The following is a 27,714-nucleotide window of genomic DNA, read 5'->3' on the forward strand; positions in this document are numbered from 1 at the left end:
AAGCTAAATAAAGAAACATAGAGCTTGAATAATATGAAAAAAAAAATAGACCTAACAGATATCTTTAAAGCACTGCACCTCAATACAGCAGGATAAGCATTCTTTTCAACTGCTCACAGATACTTCTCCAAGAAGACCATATGTTGGGTCACAAGAGAAGTCTCCATAAATTCTAAAAGATTGACATTATACAAAATACTTTCTCTGATCATAATGGAATTAAAATGGAAATCAATAATGGATGGGAAAAGGGAAAATTTATAAATACATGCAGATTAAACAATATGCTCTTAAACAATCAGTGAGTCAAAGAAGAAATTATAAGAGAATTCAGCAAATATCTTGAAATGAAAATGAGAACACAACATATCAAAACCTGTGGGACACTGCAAAGGCAGGGATGAAAGGGAAATTTATAGCCCTTAATGCTTGCATTAAAAAAGAGGAAAGAGCTAAATTTGATTATCTAACTGCATACCTAGAAGAATGAGAAAATGAACAGCAAACTAATTCCAAACTAAGTGGAAGGAAATAAATAGTAAAGTTCAGAGCAGAAATAAATGAAATCGAGAAAAAAAATAACAATAGAGAAAATCAACCAAACCAAAAGTTGATTCTTTGAGAAGATCAACAAAATCTACAAACCCTTAGCTAGACTGACAAAGAAAAAAGAGAGAAGACACAAATAAATAAAAGCAGAAATGAGAGGGGGGACATTACCACTGGCCCCATAAAAAGGAAAGAGGTCATAAAAGAATACTATGAACAACTATATGACAAAAAACTAGAAAATGTAGATGAGATAGACAAATTCCTAGAAACATATGAACCACCTACACTGACTTTAGAAGAAATAAGAACTCAACAAAACAATCACAAGTGAAGAGATTGAAACATTCATCAAAAATTTCCCAAAGATGAATATCCCAGGGTGAGGTGGCTTCAAAGGTAAATCATTCAAAGATGAACTAATACAGATCTTGCTCAGGTTCTTTAAAAAAAAATTGAACAGGAAAGAATATTACCAAAATCATTCTATAAAGCAAACCAACATCACTGTAATATCAAAACCAGTTAAAGATACTACAAAAAAAAAAAAAAAGAAAAAGAAAAGAAAATTACAGACCAATGTCTCTAATAGGTACAAAAATCCTCAGCAAAATACTTGCAAACAGAATCCAAAAGCACATTAAAAGGATTATACACCAAGATCAAGTAGATTTTACCCCAGGTTTGTAAGCATGGTTCAACATAAGAAAATCAATCAGTGTAATAAGCCACACTGATAAATTGAAGAAGAAAAATCACATGATCTTCTCAATTGATGCAGAAAAGGCATTTGACAAAATATAGCACCCTTCTTGAAAAAAAACACTTCAAAAGAAAGGAATAGAAAGAAGCTTTCTTCATATGGTAAAGTACATATATAAAATACCTATAGCTAGCATTGTACTCATTGTTGAAAAGTCAACTGAAAGCTTCCCCACTGAGATCAGGAAAAAGACAAGGATGCCCACTGTCACCACTATTATTCAATATTGTGCTACAAGTTCTAGCTAGAGCAATTAAGCTAGAAAAAGAAATAAAATGTACCCAAATAGGAAAGGAAGAAGTAATACTTTCACTGTTTGCTGGTGACATGATCCTATATCTAGAAAATTCTAAAAAATCCAAACAAAAGCTACAAGAATTAATAAACAAGTTCAGCAAAGTGGCAGGGCACAAGGTTAATACACAAAAATCAATAGCGTTTGTTTACACTACTGATGAGCAATCTGAGGAGGAAATCAGAAAAATAAATCCTTTTATAATAGCAACAAAAACAATCAAATATTTAGAAATAAACTTAACCAAGGATATAAATGACCTGCATTCAGGAAACTACAAAACGTTGTTAAAAGAAACTGAAGAAGACTTAAATAAATGGAAGAACATTTATTGTTCATGGATTGGAAGACTAAATATTGTTAAGATGTCACTTCTCCCCAAACTGATTTACAGATTCAACGCAATCCCAATGTATATCCCAACACCTTTTTTGCAGAAATCAAGAAGCCGATATTCAAATTTATTTGTAAGGTTAAGGGGCCCCGAATAGCCAAAATGTATTTTAAAAAAATAACCGTTGAAGGACTCTCACTTCCTGATTTTAAAGCATATTGCCTAGCTACCGTGGTAAAAACAACATGGTTCTGGCATAAGTACAGACAAATTGAACAATGAAACTAAATCAAGAACTCAGAAATTGACCTTCACATCTACCATCAAGTGTTTTTTGACAAAGCTGTTAAGTCCACCCAGTTGGGCCAGAATAGTCTATTCAACAACTGGTACTAGGAAAATTGGATAGCCATATCCAAAAGAAAGGAACAGGACCCCTATCTTACAACTTACAGAAAAATTAACTCAAAATGGATCAAGCAATTAAATATAAAAATATCAACCATAAAACTCCTAGAAGAAAATGTAGGAAAACATCTTCAAGATCTTGTGGTAGATGGTAGTTTCTTAAAACTTATGCTCTAAGCACAAGCAACAAAGGAAAAAATAGATAAATGGGACCTCTTCAGGATTCAAAACTTTTGCGCCTCAAAGGACTTTGTTAAAAGGGTGAAAAGGCAGCTTACTCAATGAGAGAAAATATCTGGCAATCACATATCTACTAAGGGTTTAATATCCATGATCTATAAGGAGAACATAAAACTCAACAATAAAAAGACAAAGTATCTGATTTAAAAATGGGCTAAATACTTAAAAAGACAATTTTCCAAAGAAGAAATACAAATAGTGAAGAAACATAGAAAAAAATGTTCAACATCACTAGCAGTTAGGGAAATGTAAATCAAAACTAAAATGAGATATCATTTCACACCTATTAGATTGGCCACTATTAAAAGTCAGAAAACTGTAAATGTTGGAGTGGATGTGGAGAGATAGGAATGCTTATTCACTGTTGGTGGGAATATAGAATAGTACACTTATTGTGGAGGACAGTTCCTAAGAAAATTGAATATAGATTGCTGTGGGAACCGGCAATACCATTGCTGGGTATATACCCAGAATATCTGTGAGCAGTGATACGAATAGACATCTGCACACCAGTATTCATAGAAGCATTATTCACAATAGCCAAAAGTCAGAAACAACCCAAGTGTCCATCAACTGATCAGTGAATAAACAAATTTTGGAGTATATATGTAACGGAATATTATGCAGCAGTAAGAAGAAATGAAGTCATGAAACATGACAACATGAATGAAACTGGAGGACGTTACATTGAGTGAAGCAATCCAGACACAAAAGGACAAATACTGTAAATTGCCCTACTATGAACTATAGTATATGAAATATAAATATATTATATGAAATATGAATATGGGTAGAAATGCATTTATAAACCATTTTTCTTTTTTTTTAAATTTTTATTTTTATTGACTTTGTAATAATATTACATTAAAAATATATATGTGAGGTCCCATTCAACCCCACCCCCCCACCCCACCTCTCCCCCCCCCCAGCAACACTCATTCCCATCATCATGACACATCCATTGGATTTGGTAAGTACATCTTTGGGCACCTCTGCACCTCATAGTCAATGGTCCACATCGTGGCCCATACTCTCCTCCATTCCATCCAGTGGACCCTGTGAGGATTTACAATGTCCAGTGATTGCCTCTGAAGCGCCATCCAGGGCAGCTCCATGTCCCAAAGACGCCTCCACCTCTCATCTCTTCCTGCCTTTCCCCATACCCATCAGCCACCATGCCCACTTTTCCCAATCCAATGCCACCTCTTCTATGTGGACATTGGATTGGTTGTGTCCATTGCATCTCTATGTCAAGAGGAGGCTCAGATTCCACATGGATGCTGGATGCAATCCTCCCACTTTCAGTTGTAATCACTCTAGGCTCCATGGTGTGGTGGTTGTCCTTCTTCAACTCCATCTTAGCTGAGTGTTGTAAGTTCAATAAATCAGATTGTAGGTGCTGGAGTCTGTTGAGGCTCAGGACCTGGCTATCACATTGTCAGTCCAGAGATTCAAAACCATTTTTCTTTTTGAAGCTGAACAAATGTATACTAAGTGAAGGAGACCAGATCCAGAGTACTACATATTGTATAATTTTATTTATATGAATTGTAAATATAAATCAATTTATAAAGATGAAATGAGGTTAGTGATTATGCAGATCTGAGGAAGGAATGCTAATAGGTGTGAATTTTTACTTTTTGGAATAATGAAATTGTTCTAAAATTTTTGAGATGATGAGTGTACCACATTGTGATTATACTCCATTGATTATACACTGGATCAAATAGCTAGAAACTACCTATGTACAATGGAGAAGCATAGATAGAGAGGTGAGGAATTTTCATGTTTGTTCGCATGTTTTTTTGTTTATTATTATCGAAATAATGAAAATGCTCTAATAATAATTGAATGATGAATGCATGATTATGTGATTATACCAAGTACAATTGATTGTACACTTTGGAAAAATTGTATGCTTTATTAATATGGATCAATAAAATTGATTTGTTGAAAAAAATAACATGAGCAGATAATTTTGGAATTAATGTAAATATCAAAGGAAAGTTAATATGTGTAGTTGTGTGTGTATTTGTATGTGTGTGCATGTTTGTTAAGAAAGTGGCTTGCTTTTGGTAGTAGTCTGCAGTAAACACTTGGAAGACTGTCCAATGGATCTTGATTGAAAAATAAATAAAAACCAGATGGAACCAGAAAATAACCACCAGGATGTGAGTGACCTTGGTGCAGGGTGGAGATGGGCAAGGATCAAGGTAATGAAGAGAACAGGGTGTACCACTGAGTTAGAATGTTCAGTAGGGAAGAGCTATAAAGAGTTTCCTCACTATTCTCCACTCAACTTTATTCATTTCCACTTCTGTTTTTGCTACTGTACACCACCTACCTGTAATGCCCATGCTTAACATCTCAGGAAGTCAACCTCTTCTTCGATGCTAGTCTCAATAACTAACTGTCTCATGAAAATTTTTTCTGATTCCTTAACCTTAAATCTCTTCCTTTCTCTAAACTGCTATAACTAACTTCCAGGCACACTCCTGTTTTCCTTATATGCATTTTGGATACCCAGGTAGAGTCTGTTCTAATCAACTCTATTCCCATACCTTGCTTTACTTTTCTTTATAGATGCTGTAGCAGTTTGATATTATTGATGAATTCCAAAAAGAAATATTGGAATATGTTTGTATACTGATCTTTTCCTCTGGGCATATTAGATCATATTGGATTCATAGGTTTACTTGATTAAGTAATTATGTAGACCTCTTGTGCCAGTAGGGCACTGAGTCCCCACCTTTTGGTGGGTGAGAACTCACAGATAAAAAAGATGGCAAAGGACAGATTTGAGGGCTTTTAATGTTGGATTTTTAATGTTAGAGTTTAATGCTGAAGTCTTAGGCTGGAACCCCAGGAAGTAAGCACACAGAAGAAGCAGCAAGCCCCAGGAAGAGAGGAACCCAGGAAGCCTGGGTCCTGACAGATGTCAGCAACCATCGTGCTCCAACATGTGGAAACGGACTTTGGTGAGGGAAGTATCTTATGCTTTATGGCCTGCTATCTGTAAGCGCCTACCCCAAATGTATGAACACCCTTTATAAAAGCCAACACACTTCTGGTATTTTGCATCAGCACCCCTTTGGCTGACTAATACAGATGCTGTTACCTGCCAATATATCCATGACCAGAACAGTGGTTTTCATTTTAAAGTAACTTCAGACTAAGTGGAAAATTTAAATGAATATAAAAATTTTGGTAAACTATAAATTGAAAAATAAAAATAGCATTCTCTGGCAGAGAAGAGTGGGAAGATAGTACTATTAATAGAACTTTATTTTTGCTCTAGAAATAAGTAATAATCTTCTTCATTTTGATGTTCTTATTTCAAAACTCTTCATCATTTTTATACCATTCTTTGAGATAAGCAGAACTGGAATTCATGCAAAAGTTTTGTCCATTCGGCCAAGGCACAGAGAGGTTAGATGGATTGCCTAATGTCCCATTGTGGCTGTGGATGGACGCAGATCTTCACAGAGAGTAACATAGGCTTTGGAGAGAAATGGCTAAAGTTGACTCGGCCTTTGTCATTTAGTTGTGCAAGCTCAGCAGTAACGTAATCTCTCAGAGCCGTGGTTTTCTCATCTGCTAAAATAAGGTTAATAAACCACCTACCTGGCAATATAATTGTGAAGACTGAATCATGTTTGGCATTAATTTTGCAATTATTATATTTAGTAAGTACTTATATTGGAGCAGGTGATACGTTGAACAGTTTATAAGAGTTAATTAATTTAACTGTAACAACTTGTAGTGTAAAAATATCAGGCTATCGAGGGACCAGATCAAAATGGGTTTGAGTTCTGGCTCTACTTCTCCTGATTTTGTAGGGACTTTGGATAACTGCTTCACACCCTAACCTCAAATTCTCCGTTTATTTTTAACCAAGTTTTTAATGGAATCTGAAGATTTCCTATGTTTCTTTAACTTACAGGGAAAATTGTATGGTTTTAGAGTCAGGAAAGATTAGTTTTGGAGAAGAGGGACAGGGTAGCTCTTGGTAAAAGACACAAGTGGGACTTCTGGGGTGACGTAATTTTTATATATGTACATATACATATACGTATGCATAAACATATACATATACAGTTTAGTACTAACATGAGGGAGCTAATTTATGAAAATTCCTCAAACCCTGCACTTAAAATTTGTTTTTGTCTTATTTCAATAATAATGCTTTTCATTACCATACTCATCTTTATAAACTTTAAAATTATATAATCTTATCCCAAAATTCTTGTTGGGTTTCTAAGTAGAATTGCATACTTCTAAAAATATCAATTTAATATTAATTAGTTAAAATATCAATTAAAATTAACATTTTAATTAAGTTATTGAACATTTTGGCTTTACAATTTTTATGAAGATACTGTGATTTTAAGGTTGAATTTATTTCTAAGTTGTATAGATTTTGTAGGTGGTGTTAATAGAATTTTTCTCTTTTCAAAATGGTGTTTATTACTAGTATAAATAGAGAGAAAGTATATTGCCCCTTGGAAATTTATTAATATCTTGTATCCAACCACCTTACCAAATTTTCATGTTGATTGATTGTAGATTAATCTCATCTATTAATATATGTAAAAACATTAAAGTAAATATTAACAACTAGAATCAAGCAACAAAGAAAAATGGATAACACATTTATCCCTAGAAAAGCATGGGTAGTTCAATCTATTTTTAAAGTCATCATGTCAAGCAGTAAAAGGGAAGAAATCAAAGTGACACATGTGAAGAGGTATTTGATTTTTTTAAAAAATCAGTAGCCTTTCCAAATAAAACCATAAAGAGAGAATAAAATGAAACTATTTAGATATTGTAAAGGCTAGCTTCAAAATCCTAAGCAAATATGATCCTAAAGAGTGAAATACAAAGCCATTTAATTTTAAGTAATATAGTAGGTAAGAATGGCCAATATTTTCATTATTAACCTTTTTTTAAAATGCTCTTGTAGATTCAGTATGGAAAGAAGTCAAGATAATTGGTTAACAATTAAAACCAACTACAGTCAATAATAGAATTTGGTAAGGTGGCCAGATACAAGATTAAGTATATATAAAGAGAGAAAGAATCAGAGAGAGAGATATATAGATTTGGAAATAGACATAGATTTACATATAGACATAAATTTATTTCCTTATGTATCTTAATAATTGGTGTGTTTACTATTTGAAAATGTCTGTCTTTTAGAACTCTCCAGTTTTGAAAGATATGTATTTATCTCTATCATAAGTATGTATTTGTTATGTTAATCTCACTCTTTAAATGTATTTTGCTTTCTGTGTTATTTGCCATATTGTTTGTTGCATAAAAGTTTATGACTTTATACTAATATTTTAACTTAAACTTCTCACATTTTATACTAATATTGTCATTGTGAGCTTTGTTGTTACTTTTGCTGTTTGCATTTAAATGATATCTTTCAAACTATCATTTTTCAATGATCTCTAATCACTTGTTTTAAATGTATTTCTTCTAAATAGTATACGGATTTCTTAATCCATTCCAGCCCTCATTTCCCTTTATTTAGAGAGTTTATCCATTCATCTTTAGAGGAATGGCCAACATGCTTAATTTTAACCTTCAATATTATTTTATACTTACATCTTATTTGTCTCTTTTCACTCATATCTGATAGTTTGAATAAGTTGTAATTAACACCTTTATTACCATTGTAAATTTGGAAGTTCCTCACTAATTTTCCTTCCTTTGATTTTTACCTTCTCCTTCCTTGAGCTTATAAGAAGTTGCAGTTTTATCTACTATTATTTAAAAATGGCATATTAACCTCTACCATGACACTCTATTTTCCCACTTTTCTTCCTTTATTAATAAGAAAAGGACTTAAGAATATGTTCTTTCCCTTCTTCATACTTCTCTTCCCTGACTTACTCCAGGTAACACCTTTTGAGGTTAATTTATCCCCCTTCCTTCCTTGATCCCCATCTCCTAGGTATCACTGAGAAAATTTAGAATTATTTGTTCTAGATTTATATTAGTATCTATATTTTAATATATCCACTCTAGTTTAAGAATATTTATTTAATTTTTGTATTACTCATTTCCAGGCAATCTGGGCATTACACACACAAATATACTCACTCAGATTTATTGTTTGTCTTCACTTTCTCTACCAGGTGATCTCTGTTCTCATTCATTTATGTTGTGAGGTAAAAGTACTTTCACACATATTTTTCTCATTTTATGTGTGTGTGTGTGTGATGTGTGTCTGGTTTTTATATCTATGCATATGTACATGTATATGTACATATATAATGACATATTTTATGAAATTTTGTCTGATACTTTGAGATATTTATTTCCTAGGGCCTTTTAGGTCACTAATAGGTATGAAGAGTAATCTTCTCTTCAATTCCGCTGATTATTATTTCTTGATTTGTTTATTTAATTTAAAAGTCGTGGATTTAAGTTCCAGAAAGCATTTTGTACAGTTCTTGAGTTTTCTTAAGGCTTATTATTATTGCCATTATTGTTTTGAAAATTCTTCAAGTTGATGTCTTCCAGAAGCTCTATTTTTCTAAAAGCCTGTTCTGTTTGAGCTTCCTTTCTCTGTCCATGGACGCCCTGGGATTATAGCTCTTTTCTTTGGTTGGCTCACAATATCTCCTGTCAAACTGCCCCATTACTTGAGCTGCTGATCAAAGCTGAGTCCTTATATCTCTTCTTGGGGTCAGGAAGATAAAGCACAGTCATGTGGAACTGGAGCTGAACTCCCCCTCGAAGCTTCAAGATCTCTGAGGCTCAGCTCTCCCCAGGATCTAAAGCATTTTCATCCTCATGACAGAAATCTAGAGAATGGGTTACCAGGCTCTTTCTTGGCACTCAGCAGAGAATGCTTCTGAATAGCTCTCTACCTTAAAACTCAAGTAAGCCTAAATGCTTCTTAGTACTCATCTTCCCACTACCCCTGCTCGATGCTAGGCTCAGAAAGGACATCTAGGTTACAGGCGGGAGTACCAGGGAGTTGAGACAACAGCCAGGTTATCACATTTTTATGTCTCTGCATGAACTTACGTTTCATTGAGAATTTCCAGCAACAACTCAAATTATAAACAGAAGCATCAGCAAATGTTCAGAAACCTATCAATCCATCAGTGCTTCCCTTTGCCAAATCCCTTTCTCCACTATTCAAGGATTTCCATTGTACTGGGCTAACTGCACTTTCTACCCTCTTAATTCTGTCCTCTTCTGTATGATCCTATGCTCCAGATCAATAGAACTAATCGCTGTTCTCCAAGCATACATCTCCTTGTCTTTGTCCTTGCTATTCCCTACATCCTATACTACACGCACTGCTACCTGTAGAAATTTCACTCTTTCCTTCATTAGTCATCTGAAATGACATTTCCTTCTCTCACTCATTCCAGCTACCTTTCTTTTCTTCAATCTTAAAACAATTCTTGCTCCTTTAAAATCTCATAGCACTTTTCTCTCCGTGTTGTTTATCTAAATGAGTGTGTGTTTGCATATGTGCATGTGTGGAGTGTGTTTGCCTAATCATCTTCATTGGAGTGTGAATCCCTTAAGGTAAGGATGGTGTTTTATTCTTTCTATCACCAGTTACTAACATAGTTAGGCACATTTCTGATACTCAAATATTCATTTGATTTGAATTTAATGGGATGCAGTGAATATACCTCTAAAGCAATTAATCTCAGACCTTAGTATAGGGCATGATGGTATAAAGGTGGTATGTTTGGATGAAGGTGACTTTCAACAGAAATCTCACCACATCAATATTTCTGACCCCTCGTTGCCATTCACAGCCCCACCTCACACTCTTTATACCACCACGAATAGCTTCCATTCCCTTCTGCCAAAATGCCCAGGGACCATAGGGGCAGATTTGAAAATGTTGTGAAATGCAGCCATGCAGTGTTTAACAAACAACATAACAAAGGCATCTGTCACAACGCATCACCTTCTGTTCCTGTGAGACTTCCGCCAGCACAGTGGCATACTCTCTACCTTTTCTCTCCCTCTCTGTTGATTCTCTCTAATTACATGTGGTGTCCTTTTTCCATCACACAATGAGAGAGGCCCTTATTTTGGCAGGAAAATGGAGAAGATTGGCTAGGGAAAAAATCCTGCCATAAGCATCATTTCCTTCTCAGACAGAGAATTTGGGCTGGGTCACCTATGCAAATTGATTTATAGTGATTGAAAGGCCACTTTACTCCTAAATAAGCCCTCTGGCTGCCAAAAACAAAACATCTCTATTTTTCCGCTCTTTTCACTACAGGCTTAAACCACTAGAAGAATATTCCATGTCCTTACCAATCTGATTCTTACCTACTTTGCCATCGTTACCTCCCATCATGTCTTCTCAGTAATGGAAGCGTCTATATTTTATAGCATCTTTACACCATCAGTTTATGCTGTGTTGCCCTCTGGGATGCAAGCACATGTATAATAACAGCATCAACAATAACAGCTCGCTTGTATTTTGTACTTACTGTGTGCCAGGAACCATGCCAAATGATTTTATGCTTTTTATCTCATGCAATGCTTACAATCATCTTATGAAGGATATGGTATAATTTCCCCCATCTGTTAGAAAAGGCAACCCAAAGCTTAAAAAGAGGTTAAAAAATAAAGTAAAATAAGGAAACAATGTCACACAAGGAGAAAGTGAGTGTCTCACTCAACAAAGTTTTCCTAAGAATCTACTTAATGATATTGTCACTAAGCACTTTTCAAACAAAAAATCTTATGAAGTTGGATTCTACTGTAAATTATAATAATTACGAGCTCACACTCTGGAACCAAACAGACTTGGATTGAAATCCAGGCTGCTGACCTCTTGGCTGTGGGACAATCCTCCAGTTACACATCTTCTCTAACCTTCACTGACCTCATCTGAGAATTGAAAAAATAAGTTTCGTGTGTTGTAAGTTGTTACAGGTTGAAATAATATAGTGCATATAAAGTATTATATGCTTGGTACCTGTTTGGGACCCAAGAAATGGCAGTTAATGTTGTTATTACAGGAAAAGACAGTGGATCTAGACAGTGAAAGCTGCTTTCTCATGGTTATACAACTAAATTGTGTCAGGATTGAACAAAATATCTGTCAAATTTTTATATCTACTTTTCCCCATTGCCTTTATTGCCTCTTCCATGGTGTATTTGAATAGTTTTTATAATTTGTATTTCCCTTCTTCCAGATCCAAACCTCACTGCTTCAACTGTACCCCTGGACAATTCTCATCTGACTGGGTACCCCTTCTTCCTTGAGTCATTGCAATTGGAGTAATGCATAACTTTCTTTTGTGAACTTGGCCTAGTTTGATTTCTGAGTCAGCATGACAAGGGCACATGGTACACTCAGGCCCAGCCGAGTGTGTGGTATGGGTCTGGGATGAGTCCTGCTGCCTTATATCCACCTGGTAGCTGATGCTTAGAGCAAGATCCTAAAATCTGCAAGCACAGTAATTCTTCCCCATTTTCCCTGCAGTGATAGTCCCATTTCTATGCTTCTCATTCTGCCTCTATCACCCTATCTGGCATTTCAATTCTATAATGAATCTGGCTTCTAACTCTCAGTCTACTCAGTTATGGTCTTGAAAACTCTTCTAGCCCTTGGTAGGGGATTAGGAGCTGTGTCTCCCAATTTCTCAACATCCTGGAGGAACGGGAGGGGCAGGTCCCTGCTGCCTGGCTCTCGGATGAGTGCAAGCTCTGGGATCTCATTATGCCGCCCATCCACTGAATTATCCTCATTATATTTATGTACAGTACTTGAAATTTTACAATGTGCCAACCACTGTGAAAAGCACCTTACAAACATTCATTATTTTAATCCTTAGAGCAATTTGGAGACATATTACCCCATTAAACAGAAGAAACAGACTCCATGAGGCTTTAATTAATCACAGTCACATGGCTGGTAAATGACCAAATTAGGAACCTGACACAGTCCTCTCCTCTTCCCCAAAAGCTAAGGGAGCCATGCCAATTTGATATTGTTTATGAATTCCAAAAAATAGATATTGGATTATCTTTTTGAACTGGTCTTTTCCTCTGGGCATATTAGATTATATTAGATTCGAGGTTTCACTTTTACTTGATTAAATAATGATTAAGGTTTTGATTGGGCCACATCAGTAGGACATTGAGTCCCCGCTCACCAAATCACAGAAAAATGACACCACAAAGAAGGGAAGTGGGGTTTTGATCCTGGAGCCGGGGAAGCAAACACATAGAGAAGCAGATATGTGAGGAAGGAGAGAAGGCTCAATTGGACACAGTAGAGGCCCCAGGAAGAGAGACCAGCCATTTGTCTGGTAGTATACAGCTGGACTTACAAGCAGAGGAACAGAGCCCAGAAAGGAATTAGCCCCGGGAAGAGAGGAACCCAGGAAGCCTGAATCCTCGCAGACATCAGGGGCCATCTTGCTCCAACACGTGGCAAAAAAACTGGTGAGGAAAGTAACTCATACTTTATGGCCTGGTAACTGTAAGCTTCTATCCCAAATAAATACCCTTTATAAAAGCCAACAGATCTCTGGTATTTTACATCAGTACCCCTTTGGTTGATTAATACAGATGCCCTCAGAAATTACATAGTTCCAGGTTCATTGTGGGAACTTCCTTCAATAATCAGGTAAACTCCCAGCCCCAGTTGTTTCTGGCTCCTTCTGACTTCTCTTTTTGTCAGTCCATGCTACAACAGTTTAGACTTCCTTTATTCGAGGGCTCTCGAGGTTACACAAGATCTAATATTAAATCTGAGTTCCTAATAGTTTCATATTACTCTTTCTGTATCACCTGAATTATCCCTACAAACTCCCATCTATTCTGATTCTGGCAAGACTAAGGACTTCTCTGATCTTTACTGGATCATTCCACCCATGACCTAGAGCTAAAAGATTGTAAACATCATCTTCACAATCAGCAAAACCATCATCACTGTAAACACAATAGCAGCAGCAGCATTTGGCTTCTATAAAATTCAGAGAATTGGAATACCAAGACTGACTCAGCCCATAAATGTCTGTTTGGTTGAAGATGTAAGGCATGAATATATGTAATGAAAAGAAACAATACAAAAGAGAAAGGATGGGTCCAACTGCATGTGTTACAGATGTTTAAAACAGGAGTAAGTTAGGACTTTGGCAGGAGAATAATCTGTAGGGAATAGGAGAGAAAATAAAAATTTCATCCAGTATGGATGAAATTTACCTGAGCGTGCAAATGTTAGTATAATTTAAGTAAAAGTATATAAAGAGAATATTACAAGAGGCACAAATGAGAACAAATATTAGAGGCAAGAGAAGATCATGAGACTTTCAGTTATCAGGAGGAGACCAGCTTGACTCTACTCAGATATATATTTTGGAAGAACAAAAACAATGATTAGATGAAGTGTGGGTATTAAATGAAGAACGAATATTTAGATGGAAGCTCTCTCTCTGGTCCTGAACAGACATATAACCTGGAATAAATATAAGTCACAGCCATATGAAAAACAGAGCAATAAGTAAAAAGACTCTAAAGCCCTTTGTTTAATACTTGGTCTAACTAAAACATTTTCATAAACATTATTTCAATAGAAACTTTGAGCTACCCTCTGAAATATATATTGTTCATACCCCTATAATCTATTTAAAATGAAAGAAGGAAAGGCTCAGAGAGGTTAAAGGACTTATTTAGTATCATCTAAATAGAAAGTAATGGGGCAGAACTTGAATCCAGGTCTGCTAGCTTCAGTTAGGAGCAACTAAGAGATCAATAGTATGTTTCAGGGTAAGAAGTAAGGAAGGGAAAGTCAAAGTTGATTCAAAGTAAAGCAGAAAATGGTCTTTCCTGATTGAAAATCATGTGGACAGATGTATATAGCATGCCTGGGCTTTGAAGTACTAAAGGCAAAAAGCTCTTGGCTTCCTGTTAGCTTGATCGTCCCAGCCTCCCTGGCCCATTTCAACCAGATGGTTATAATAACCTCTATCATGAGAGCTATAAACAAAATCAAATCAGGAGAAAAAAAAAACACACACAGTGTAGGTTATTATTAGAAACAAAATACCTCTGGCTCTGTGCTTAAAAACAAAGTTTTGCTGTCTCGGGAATTTTTGATTGCATCAAAATCTTTGGTTTATAGTTCATGATCATTTTTTCCCTTCTGCCCAAGAAAGAGAAGGCAAAAAGAAAGAAAGCCCAACCAATGTAGTCCAATAACAAAGTATCCACATTGATTACCCATGGTGCTGGTAAGCAGCAGAGAAGCTATCAAAAGGAAGGGGAAAAGTTCAGCAGGAACTAGTCTGAAAAATAGCAAGATGTAGTTTGACAAACACCAATCTGCTCCAGTCACTGCCTTGAGTGGCCATTTCCTCTCAGAGTGACACTTTTCAATTATGAGATGGTAGCTGAGAGCATTTTGGGCAGATTTGCAGCTGGCTGCTATTTCCTTGCCCAATGTTTCACACATGCCAGGAAATGAACACTTCTTTCTATAGCCACTCTTTCGCAACTAGTATTGGTAAAAGGATGATAGAAAGGGAAATGAATACAATATATACAAATATATGCATACATTATATATAAAATTTAATGGACTACATATATATATAGTTTCATGGAGGCCTACTATGTGCCAAGGTGGTGACTAGAGAAGCATCTTAGGGGAAATTTTCCTAATCTGATTTGGGGGTGGTTTACTAAGAGACATAAAGATTAATGTTAAGTTTTAGAAGGTCTGAAAAAAAATTCCAGACAGAGGAATTGCAGGCCTAGTATTTGAAAGCTTTAAGAAACACTGCATATTCATGGACTAATAAGAAATTTGGTGTGATCAGACCATAATGTCCATGTTGGGGTGTGGGTACAGAGTGGGGAGAAATTACGGAAAGGAGAGTAGATCGTAATTGCTCACATGCTCTTCTATATGTCGTGGAGGAACAAAAGCACAACTATTCTAGTGTTTAGAGGAGTGACTTTCTCATAGTAAGTGTTCTAGGAATATTTGTTAAATTTACAATTTTTCATAAGGTCAGCCTCATACTAATACTGTTAAGGATATGAGCATTTATGGTACATTCCCTGACTTTTAAAATTTTATAGTCTCCTTAACAAAAGAAAAAAGTACATCCACAAAACATAAAACTAACTAATCCAAATTAATAGCAAAAGGACAAAAATAAAAGGTGGGGGTAAAATATTCTTTCTATAGAATATCAGCAAAGAAGGAGATCCCTCATGGATTGAGTCTTCGTGGAAGACGTCTTCAAAATTATGGCACTTTGTGGACCAAGAACAGGTATGAGTTGGAGAGGAGTTTGCAGTTGTAGGAGATCAGAATAGATGAACACCTGGAGGTGGGAAGAGGTTACTATGCATAGCACAAATTGCAGACACTGATGTTATCAAAGTGGTGGGGTGATTCTTTGGGTGGGAATCAGCACAAAGTAGAAGAAAGTACATTTACTTTGAAAAGGAAAAAAAAAAACACCTTAGATTTTAGCTTCTCATCTTCTACCAACTAACTATGTGACATTGAGGGCAATCATCTAACCCTTCTTGTACTAGATACCTCTTTCTTTGTCTGCCCAGAAATCCTCCCCTTCTTGTAGGGATTGCTTCTTATCCCATTCAAATTATATGTTTGCCCAGGGACTGATACATTCTTAAGGTTTTACCCCTTTCTCTAACCACATTGATTGGTACAGGGATGGACAATTTACCCCTGCTGGGCTAAGCAGAGTCCTTTCCAGGGAAATTGTATTCAAAATGCATCAAGAAAAGAAAGTTTGCCAGCTTCTTGTGAGGGAATTCACAAAATGGTAAACTAGAGGGCTCCCAGCAGCTATTATTTTACCGTATAGATGTAGCTGTTCTGCAATGACAGAGAATAAAGATGATATAGAGAAAGCAGCAAAGATAAGCAGTATATGGAGGAACCCTAGTGGGAGTGAGTTCCCTGAGTTTTGTTCATTTCGAGGTCCAAATTTATCCATGTCTTCCTGGTGGTTTGTGCGTTCAAACTTTTTTTTGACTCTGTGGGATCCTTCCAATAAATCCTCATTATGCCTAAATTAGCACATATTGGGCTTCTGTCACTTACAACCAAAAGCATCCCAATGAAAACATTTCTAAATGAATTTTTTCATTCCTAGGTTAGAGGTATCAATCCTTCATCTAACCGGCCTTGTGAAAATTGAATCAAATAGTGTACATGAAAGTCACACATTAAACAAAAATATGTTATTATTATTGGAAGAGAAGAATAGGGAGTCTGACCTCACTAGATTGTGGTATTTCTTGTTGGAGATTTTGAGACTGACTGTGTTAAAGGTTAAGATGCTAATAGATGGTATTTTTCTAGAGGATCCAGGAGCATGTACATTCTGTTTTGAAACAGAAACCTCTCTCTAAACAATTCCAAAGAATAAGTGTGATTGCATTAATTGTATATATGTGTGTGTAGCAAATGGGAAATTAAGCAACAGTGTAATTATTAGCTTATTAGTAATCTGCAATGCAACAAATAGCATCTCTCCCTCCCCTCCACAAAGTCTAATTTTCTACTACTGGTAATCATCTAAAGAGACAAACATCTTGGAGTATGTGAACAAAAGGAAGCAAGGAGAGAGAGATAATGGCATCAAAAGGTGAAGTGACCAAATCCTGGGTTAGATGTTCTCTGGGCCAGGCCAATGCCTTGGCTCCATCATGTTTTCTCACCTATTATCTATTCCTTTCCCATCTGACTTATTTTCTTTATATTCAAAATTTCTTCATTTTGCACATTAGAAATAATAATTACTTTTCCTAGAAAACTCTTAAATTATTATATAAATCATCTGGCTCACAGTATATGCTTAAAAATTATAAATTTTTCTTCCTCTAGATAGCATGATTCTAAATCACTTACAAATAATGTTATTTTCCTTCTTGTTTTCATTTTAAGTCACCAAAAATAGTTTGATACAAGGTTTTTGATTTTCCCTCAACTCTCCATTTGGTCTATAAAATCTACAACTATAAGCAACAGATAACGACTAATATTTGTCAAATTTAGTACTGTGGGCTGAGTCAGAGAAGATCATGCAACCAAGAGACACAGTCCTGACTGTAATTATGGTCTATTAGTAACTATAATAATAGATTATAATGGCATCTTCTACTAGTACCATCAGAACTCATTAATCTGGACCTTCCTAATTTGCAATGCATACTTAGTTGATTAAAACTAGGCCAAAGTGCGCCCCCAGATGATCTCTAAAATTACATTTTAATGCAATTAAAGAAATATTTGGTGAAAGCTTGAATATTGGGCACTGAGCTAGGTTTAGGTGTGGTAATTAAAGAGTATCTAGGCCTTGAAATCATATTTACCTGGATTTTTATCCCGGGACTGCTATGTTCATATTTGTGTGACCTTGGCAAAAGTTTCTTGGTTAAATCTCAGTTTTTGTCATTTTGTTAATGGGCATGATAATAGCAATTTGTTAAAATAAGATAATTCTTGTAAAGTCTATAATATAGAATCTGGCATGTAATGAGCATTTAACATATTACAGCTATTATTTTTATTGTTCAAATCAATAATGAGGATGATGGATAAGTCAGCCAAAATGTATATATTTAATATAGCACATAAGCAACTAATTGTGGTGCAATGGAGGAAAATGTTGAAATAGAAATATTTACATAGTATCATGGGATCATAAATGGGCTTTCAATGAACTCTAAGGAAATCAGGAGGGGAGTTGCTAGCTTAGTGAGATCATGGAGAAGGAGTATTCTTTCCCCAGTGTGCAAAGGGACAAGGTAATTGAAGTCATACATGGTAAAGAACCATTAAGTTTTTCTGGAAATTTTACCAGTGTGATATGATTATAGCAAGATTATGAAAAAGATAAAATTCTAATGACAGGCAAAAAGAAGACTAATCAAGCAGATTAAGATCATAAATACATCTTTCATGGTCAGAGTATTTATGATACATCAAGAAACCCTGATAGAACACTTTAAAAGACCTGTGATCTGTGATAGTCATGTACTGTCTATTCATTAAAATTTCTTTGAAGACTTGGTAACACTGATAGCAGTGAATGGGTGCTATTATCTCCACATGGAATAGAAAAAAAAATATTTATTTGAAAAGATTCATTGGTTTAGATGTTTTATTTCTTTGGATAAATGTTCACCTATTACTCTGGGTCAAAGAGGTTTGACTATTCAAATCATTATAGAAGACAGACAAATTGAATCACTTTGAATAAGTCATTTATACACTCTGTGCTTCGCTTTATTCAGCTTTACAATAGGGGTTATGGTACATGTCTAATCTGCCTTATGGAGATGAAGAAGGGTTTGTCCTGATTCTTTGTTTATGTCCCCACATCCTTTTACATTTATATTCTACTTGAGAGCTGACTCCTCATCAAAATCCCTTTTATATCCCCAGGTCCTGACTCATAATTGGTCATCCATCAATGTGTGCTGGAAAAAATCTAAGTAGCTCTATAGTAGAAAACGATACATGCTATATGATTTTAAGTAACTATTATATTGAAAAATATCATTGAAGAGCCTCCCTTCTTGGATACTGAAAAAAGAATGTCACAAGTACCCATAAAGAAAAAAGAAAGATTAGGAAGGATTCAATATTTTCCATCAACATAAAGTTGGCATGTTAAGTGGCAAATGGCCATTTCCATCCATGTTATCTCTAAGAAAGACTCAGTCCCCACAAAGAACACAGAGAAGTTTTTGGGTCATCTGCAGGTCCAAAGAAGACTGAAGAATTGTGTCCAAATTGTTACTGTTATGTATCTGGTCAAGATCACCTATTAAATAAATGATCCCTGACTCCAGGGAGTGAGGACAGCTGTCCCAAACAAGGCAACTGAGAGTCAATGCCAAATCTCATCCTATGTTGAAGTGAAAGAAAACAACAAAAATGACAACAAAACAATAGCATACTTGTGTTTTGGGTGACAAAATATTGACTGGAAACTAAAGAGAGGAAAGGTCTGTACTGAGTTCCTACCTTGTTTCAGGCATTAACACACATATCTCACTACCATGATAAGCTCAAAGAAAAAACATAATTTTGCCCATTTCAAAAATGAGAAGAGTAAGATGCAGAGAGGTAAGTGACTTGCTTAAATTTAACAAATAATAACTGGCAAAGCCAATAGTTAAATCACTGTCTTCTTATTCCTCCCTGTTCCTTCGTTCTCAACAGCTTTTCCAAAGCATCTTTCTCAGAACTTTTCTCATGAAAAGTTACATGAAAAATTGTTGTTTGATAAAGTAAGTTAGGGAGGTTGATTGAATTTGAGTTATGCAGGTTTACTATGATGATTTTCAATGTGAGTTTCAAGAGGGGAATAAAGAATGTACAATCTTCAAGACATTTTTCAAAAGGATCCCCTCTCTTTCTTTTTTTTTATCCTCAAAGAAATTTAAAGCTACGTAATTCTATGGTTATTTATTCAATCAGTCTTCCAAAACTATTTATCAAATGACTAATTATATAATTTAAACTCAGGGTTTAAAAGATGACTGAGCTAAGGTTCACATCATAAACAAATTAGTCAATAAATAACCAAAATTTACAATGTCTGAGATAGTGTGTCATGACAATGTTGAGTCTACTCTCATTTTGCCTCCCAAAGGATATATCTGGGTGATCCAATAACTAGTTAGCATTATGTGCAATACATATTATTCTTTTATTCAATTAATATTTGTTGAGCATTTAGTCTGTTTCAAGTACTGGGCTAGACTCTGAGGACACAGTTGTCATGAAGTCAGAGCTATTCCCTGCCTTCATTGAGCTTACATTCTGGTGGTTAGACAGAAAAAAATAAAAATGGCAAAATATGTCTTTTAAAGTGTTGAAAAGAGACAGGGATAGAGGATAATGAGTATTGGTGGTGGGATGGGCAGGGTGCTTGGATTATTTAATGGGATAAGGGAAGTGTCCAGTAATGTGCCAGCTCTCAATGCCTTCTCCATTTTGAATATTGCTAAAAACAAGGAGGACGAAAAGGGAGAGAAAGAGGGAAGGAAGGGAAGGAGGAAGGATGGAGACAGGTGGGCAAGCATACGTAAAGTAACATTCCATATTTTTGGGAATTCTGCTGAATATAGGGGAAATAGTATGATTTCTAGATTCAAATCACCTGGATTTGAATCTCAAATGAATCATAGAGTAATTGTGCCACTTTAGAAAAATTACTTATCTGCCCGAAGCTCTATTACTTCTCCTCTAAAAAGAGAGTAGGAATAATTATAAAATAGCTACCTCAGTGTTATTATGAGAATAAAAGTAAATGGTATGTGAGAAAATATCATCATTTCTCCCTCGTAGTCAAATTTCCAAAAAGTTGCTTGCCTCCTTGAAAAAAATCTATCTGTTCTGGGGGTATAAGAATCAGAGGCAAGGTCAGAGATAATCTCAAACTCCTTACTATTGCAAATGAGGGTGTGGAGACAACAAAATTTAGAGTGACATTTCCTAAGCCTCTCAAAAAATTAGCCATACCTTGAATTCAAGTTTCTTCATCTTTACCTTATTTCTTCAAGGGAGAGGAGGGTAGTGTTACTATCACTTTATGTCTCTAGCTGTGTTGCTTTGGGATAATTTTCTAAAAGAAGAAGGATTGTTCTTGACAATCCACAGCTGATATCCCAGTCAGATGGCCTTCTTCCTCCAATGTGTCAAGACATGTTCTAAGATGTGAATATGTTGGGTGAGGTTGTTCAATTTCACCTTGTATATTTCTCATGAAAACATGCCTCCCCTTTCCCCATCCAAAAGTGGTTCAGGCTTATTTTAACAAACAAATGAGTTGTTTCCAATAGCATCTTCTCTACTTTGTGTTTCCAACTAATTCCCGGAATAAAAAGGAGGTTTTACAGGAGCATAATCGAAACTCAAGCAACCCCTCCTCCCCAGAAAAGGGAGGTGAGGGTGAACCAGATACAAGAATTGTAAGTACATTTAATGGTGACATACCATTTTTAGGCCCAATTATGTAAATCCATCCTGAAATTTTGTGAGTGAGAGTTGGGTGATCATTTTCTCCACTACCACCCACACACATAACACACCCCAGGATTTACAGCAATTATGTCAATTGTCCTATTTATGGTACTTGACACGTTTAATGTAAGAAGGGGACAATGCATCCTATTACTTCTTATTACAATGCAACATGGTGATGAATGGTATAATAGTGATGATAATTAAAATGTGCTGTGCATATTTAAACATGAGATTCAAGGTTTGAAGAAGTGCCTATTATTACAGCCCATTTTCTCTCTTGCCTTCTAAAGAAAGACTCAGTTTCTTCCTCTGCTTTTCTGCAATTATTTAGGTGGTTCAGAAAAATATCCATATTACCTGGAGTTGATTTCCCTTTGTGCAATTCTTTCATTCTCTTTGTTAGTTTGTGTAGGCTCTTTGAGTGCCCTAAAATCTCTATCTTTAGCTCTTGCTGCTGACAGTTCTTCAAGCAAAGGTCCATGAACTCTAGCATCTTCAAAAGTCATTACACTTAAATTGTCATAGAATCACTGGGGAATAATACTAAGTCTCTGAGTATCAATTTTATTTCTCCTTATTTTAATATATTCATTTTTTCTGTGACCAAGTCCTCTAAAATATAAATCAACTTCCCTGAGTCTCTATAGGAGCAACAGTGGACTGGGTAACTTTGGTGAATCACTCGAACTATCTGAGCTTTCATCTTTTCCTCTACAAAATGGGTATGATATTAACTGCTGATTAATACATGGTAGAGACAAAAAATATTTAAGTTAATTCCATAAATATATATTACAGAACAGAAAATATTATATGCATATTATTATATAAACTTCCAATGACAATAAGAAAAGGACTCCTATAAATGTGGCAACTTAGAGTAAACACATTTTAACATAAAGGATTCTATTTGAACTTCACAAATGTATCATGCTTTAAATTTATTTTGTTTTAGATATGAGGAACCTGAAGTTTGTTTGACAATCCACAGGTCACAATGTTATTAAATGGCTAACTTGTTATTGGAATCTAGTACTTAAAAATATTGGAGAAAGGTGGTAGCTATGAATTTGTATTTCTTTTCTGTGCAAAAGAGAGTAAAAAATAGGACAATAAGGAGAGAAGAAAATAGCATTAAAAAGAAATATAGTGCAATAGTTAAAAGCAGAGTCAATTCAAGTTTATCTCTTTTTTTTTAACTCAAACTCAGGACCGGGACAGGACCTCATACTGAGCTATACCCACTCCCCAAGTTTATTCTTGATGTGGTCTGGCCATCATTTTACCTATCTCTAGTCCATCTGCTCTCTCACTCTTTTAGATGGCTATTTTTATTTTTTCTGTTATTTCCCACCCTCCAACTTCTCTCAACCCATGCTCAGTCACAACCAATAGTCCATCCAATTTCACTGACAAAATGACAGCCACAAACTTTCACCTTATAGTTGACTAATCTACATACCTGTGTGCCCATATTTCCTGCTCCCCTCCAGCTAAATTCACACTGAGAACCTTAACATTATTCTCCAGTATTCCTTTTACTATCTACACTTTCATCTAAAGCCTATCCCTCATCTATGCAGAGACATTGTACTAGTAACCCACCCCTTCCCTTTCTCTAGTATCATTTCTTTTCTATCTCTACTAGACCTTTTCTATCACTACACATACTGTAACAAAGACACTTAAAGAAAAAAATAATCTCTTGGCTCCCATTGTGATTCCCTCCATCTTCTCAGAGCCTCAATCTCATCATCTTTGGAATAAGGACAATAGTAATGACCTCTCAAGGGCTATTTTAAAAAGGAAATGAAATAACATATGTATATTACTGGCAAATAAAAAATACTTTAACAACCCAGTTTCAAATGGCATGTTACACATTATTTGTAGCAAGCCTGGTTAGTTAAAATGGGAAATTTCTGCAAATGTTTCAGACATTCAAAAAGTTTGCTTTGAGGGAAAGACAACAAATTACATAATAGCTTTGTCAGTTTGTTTGAGGTTGGAATTTCTTGATGAGGCTGGGACCTCCCAAACATAACTGTTGAATATATTGAGCAAGCAAGTGTCTCCAAGGTAAGACAATGAGAAGTTTGCTGCATCATTATCTTGCATGATTGGTAAATCTAGAAAAATAAAATGCATTGCCCATTAAGACTTCCTAAGGGTGCAGTGTGGAAGAGAAGCAAGTAATTCATTGCAAATGGGTGATGGTTGCTAACTGAAATCTTGCTCATTTAACAGCGTAGAAAGGGTATTCTGTCAGAAATCCATGTTATCAATGGCTTTTGTGATGTTCCCTGGTCTTTAATTAGTGGGGCTGATGTGACACCTTTCAGAAGTCGCTCTGTGTAACCAAGGCCCTTGGTTGGTGTTTTAGTTTCCTAGTTGTTAAAACATATACTATAACATGGGTTAGCTTAACAGGAATTTATTGGTTCATGGTTTCAGAGGCTAAATGGTGTGCTTTCTCCTGGGGTCAGTGTCATCCGGCCAGCCACCAATCTTTGGAGTTCGTTGACTTTTTCATCATATGGCTACATACATGGCTTTGCCTTTTCCCTTCTTTGTTTTCTGTTTCCAGCTTCTGACTCCTCCTCTTGGCTTCTCTCTCCATCTGACTTTAGCTCTACTTATAAAGGACTCCAGTAAAATGGATTAAAGCCCAACCTAATTCATGGGACCACATTTTAACTGAAGCATCATCTTGAAGAGATTTTATTTACATTGGGTCTACACCCACTGGAATGTGAACCAAGACCAAGAAAATCGGGGAACACAGTCACTCTGCCACAACTGGTGATCTTACTGTTTTCTATAAAGCCTGCATAAAATAATTGATGCTCAGTTTTGTTAAACACTGATTTATTTACATCTCCCTTACCAGTATTTATATGTTGATTATTTTGTAAAACTACTGATGGAACTGATCTGTTTATTTAAATAATCTCTGTCGTCTTCTTTTAGGGCTATTACTGTCCATGAGTGAATTTAAAGATGATTAAGTAGAAAACTGAATATTAAAGAATATGGGCTGGGAAGCAGATTAGGCCCAACAGATAGGGCATCCACCTATGACATGGGATGTCTAAGGTTCAAACCCAGGACCTCCTGACCCATGCGATGAGCTGGCCCATGCATAGTGCTGATGTGGGCAAGGAGTGCCCTGCTACGCAGGGGTGTCCCCCGTGTAGGGCAGCTCCACTCGCAAGGAGTGCGCCCCTTAAGGAGAGCCACCTAGTGTGAAAAATAGTTCAGCCTGCCCAGGAATGGCACCACACACATGGAAAGCTGACATAGCAAGATGATGCAACAAAAAGAGACACAGATTCCTGGTGCCGCTGACAAGAATACAAGCAGACACAGAACACACAGCGAATGGACACAGAGAACAGACAATGTGGGGGGGGGGGGTGGCAGGGAAGGGGAGAGAAATAAACAAAAAATAAATCTTTAAAAAAAAAAGGATATGGAAAGTTTGGGAACCATCTCATTCCTCCCATTTTTGACACCTTCAAACATCAAGGCAAGAATGAATAAATCTTAGACTTGCGATATTACTACTCATTATAAATAGGTGGAAAATGAACAACTTTGTATTCAGCATTATCCCGTATACTTTTCTCTCTTCCCCTCAGCATACATACACGTTCATATAAGTGTATACATATGTGTGTACTCAAATCATAAATGTACCCATATTTAATGTATAATTTTTGCATGTACTCTTATCTTTTTGCAAGTATGCACACATATACAAAAATAACAAAAACAAAAGCTAAAATACATAAGGTAAATCCACTTGACCAAATGAATGCCTTTTCATTGAGCAACGAAAGCATATACATTCACACCTATATGTATTAATGGTTAATCACATTCATAAATCCAAGCAAAATGTATATAATTTATATATACTGCATACATATACTTACACACCCATGCTTATACACATAGGCACACACCTATAGTGGAAGAAAACACCAATTTTATAACCACCAGATCTTTCTAGGGTAAAAAATATTTTGAAATGAAAGATTCTTTCATTTATTTATTTTTCCTGATGGCACCTTAAAGGCTTTGGAATATACATTTGTGCCAGGATTTTTTTTAGCATGCTATTATATTTCTACCATATTACCTCTCAAAGAAAATAATAAATGTTTGGTGAATGAAAGAATGAATGGATAGGTGAATAAGTGAATGAATGTGAGTGAGAGAGAGAATTGCTCTGAATAATAGAGGGTAAAATTCTGTAGCTCCCTGATTATTGTGGGAGTGAGGAGGTGAAAAGAGATGAGATGGGTAAAAAGAATGCAAACAAGATGGACTGAGTTTCAGAGTACAGAGAAAATGCAAGTATTGGCCATATTCCCATATAGCCATTAAATGAATGAATCTGTTTTAATTGTAGGGCCCACAGTCATTGGTCTTTTCCTTTTGATGTTATCATGGTTAAAGATACAAGTAACCTAATCTTATCTATGATGCTTTGTAGGGAGAAAAACAGAAAGGCATTTGCAGAATTCCCTTGATCTCCATGAACAAATGTATACGTAATCTATTGCTCTGTAATAGGCTACTGCTTAACTTAGTAAATTAAATCTCAGTGATGTACTCTGTCTCACAATTTAAAGGACTGGCTAGACTGATTTCACCTGTGTTTACTCATGTTGCACCGGATGGCCAAGATTGGCTGGATGGCTGAGGTCCAGGGTGGCCACACTTACATGCCTCAGTGGAGACTCCATGATTCTCTTTCTTGTAACCCCTCATCTTCCAGCATACCAGTCCAACTCAGATTCAAGGGGTGGAAAAGAGAATATATCTTCTGACAGGAGGAACCGCAAAAGTTAGTCACTTTTCAACCTACACATCTAATTTTCCTGATACCTATATTTTCTTTCTGCCATCTGGGAATTTCTCACCCCTTCACGTGAGTTCCCATCTATCTTCAATGCCTGCACACATCTTGAGGCCACTTTAATAGAAACTACAATGTAACCCATGAAAAGTATCTCAGCTTTCTAAAAGATGATGTGAATTTGACTGATTCTTTATGCATTGGTAGTGATCTTAGAGCCAAGGGATCCAGTATACCCATTGTGAAGTGGGGTATTTGTCACAGAGACAGGTGTCCATTAGAAACTGGACCAAAGCCATGGACTCATTTGTCATAGCTCCCAAAGGAACTTTCTCTGGTAATAAATTCTGCGCTCTACAGGCCAAGGTCAGTGTGAATAAAAGACCACCTTTCCATACAAAAATCCCTGCTATGTGAGTGTGTAACTCTGTGTGTGTGTATCACTAGAAAACAATTTAACTCTAATGGAAAAATACAGAAATCATCTCAGCTCTTTTTAGACGCTCTTTTATAATGCCTATGTGTAGAGCTATTATACAGATATCTGTAGTTAGGGCATACATTATTATTTTATTCTCTCATTTTGTCAATTAGGATAACTTACTTCCCTTAATGTTATGTATAAACATATATCTTTCTCTTTTGCACTTAACCATGTGAAATAGATAAATATACCTTTTGGCACTCATAATGTCAAACTCTGCATTATTATTGTTATCCATGTATGTTCACTGCCCATCATCAGCATCCTCATCATCATCCTGCTGAAGGCATTTATTGAACACCCAGCTTGAACCACACACTCTGTATGCAATTATCTCCAATGCTCACAAACCCCTCTCCTCATTATTTTAATGAAGGAGAAAGTTAAGTCTTAGAAGAACTAAGTTCCATCACTAGTAAGTAATGGAGGAAAGATTTAGTTCCACAGTCTTTACTGTGATTATAAGATGAACAAAACCTTAAGATAGGACCCATGTCAGAATCATTTTCACATATCCCATTAAAGCCTTCAGAGTCTCTGCATATAATAAACACTTAATAAATATTTTTAGAAGACTACATTTTTTATGTGACATGCCAATATATGACAATGTTCATTAGGGGTTTTACTAATAAAGTATCTAGTTTTAGTATACTTGATTATGATATGATATAATATATAATTAGGGTATATGATATGATGATATGATATGACATGATATGATATTATATATTATAT

The sequence above is a fragment of the Dasypus novemcinctus genome, chromosome 8, assembly GCF_030445035.2.
Source record: "Dasypus novemcinctus isolate mDasNov1 chromosome 8, mDasNov1.1.hap2, whole genome shotgun sequence".
Lineage (NCBI taxonomy): Eukaryota > Metazoa > Chordata > Mammalia > Cingulata > Dasypodidae > Dasypus > Dasypus novemcinctus.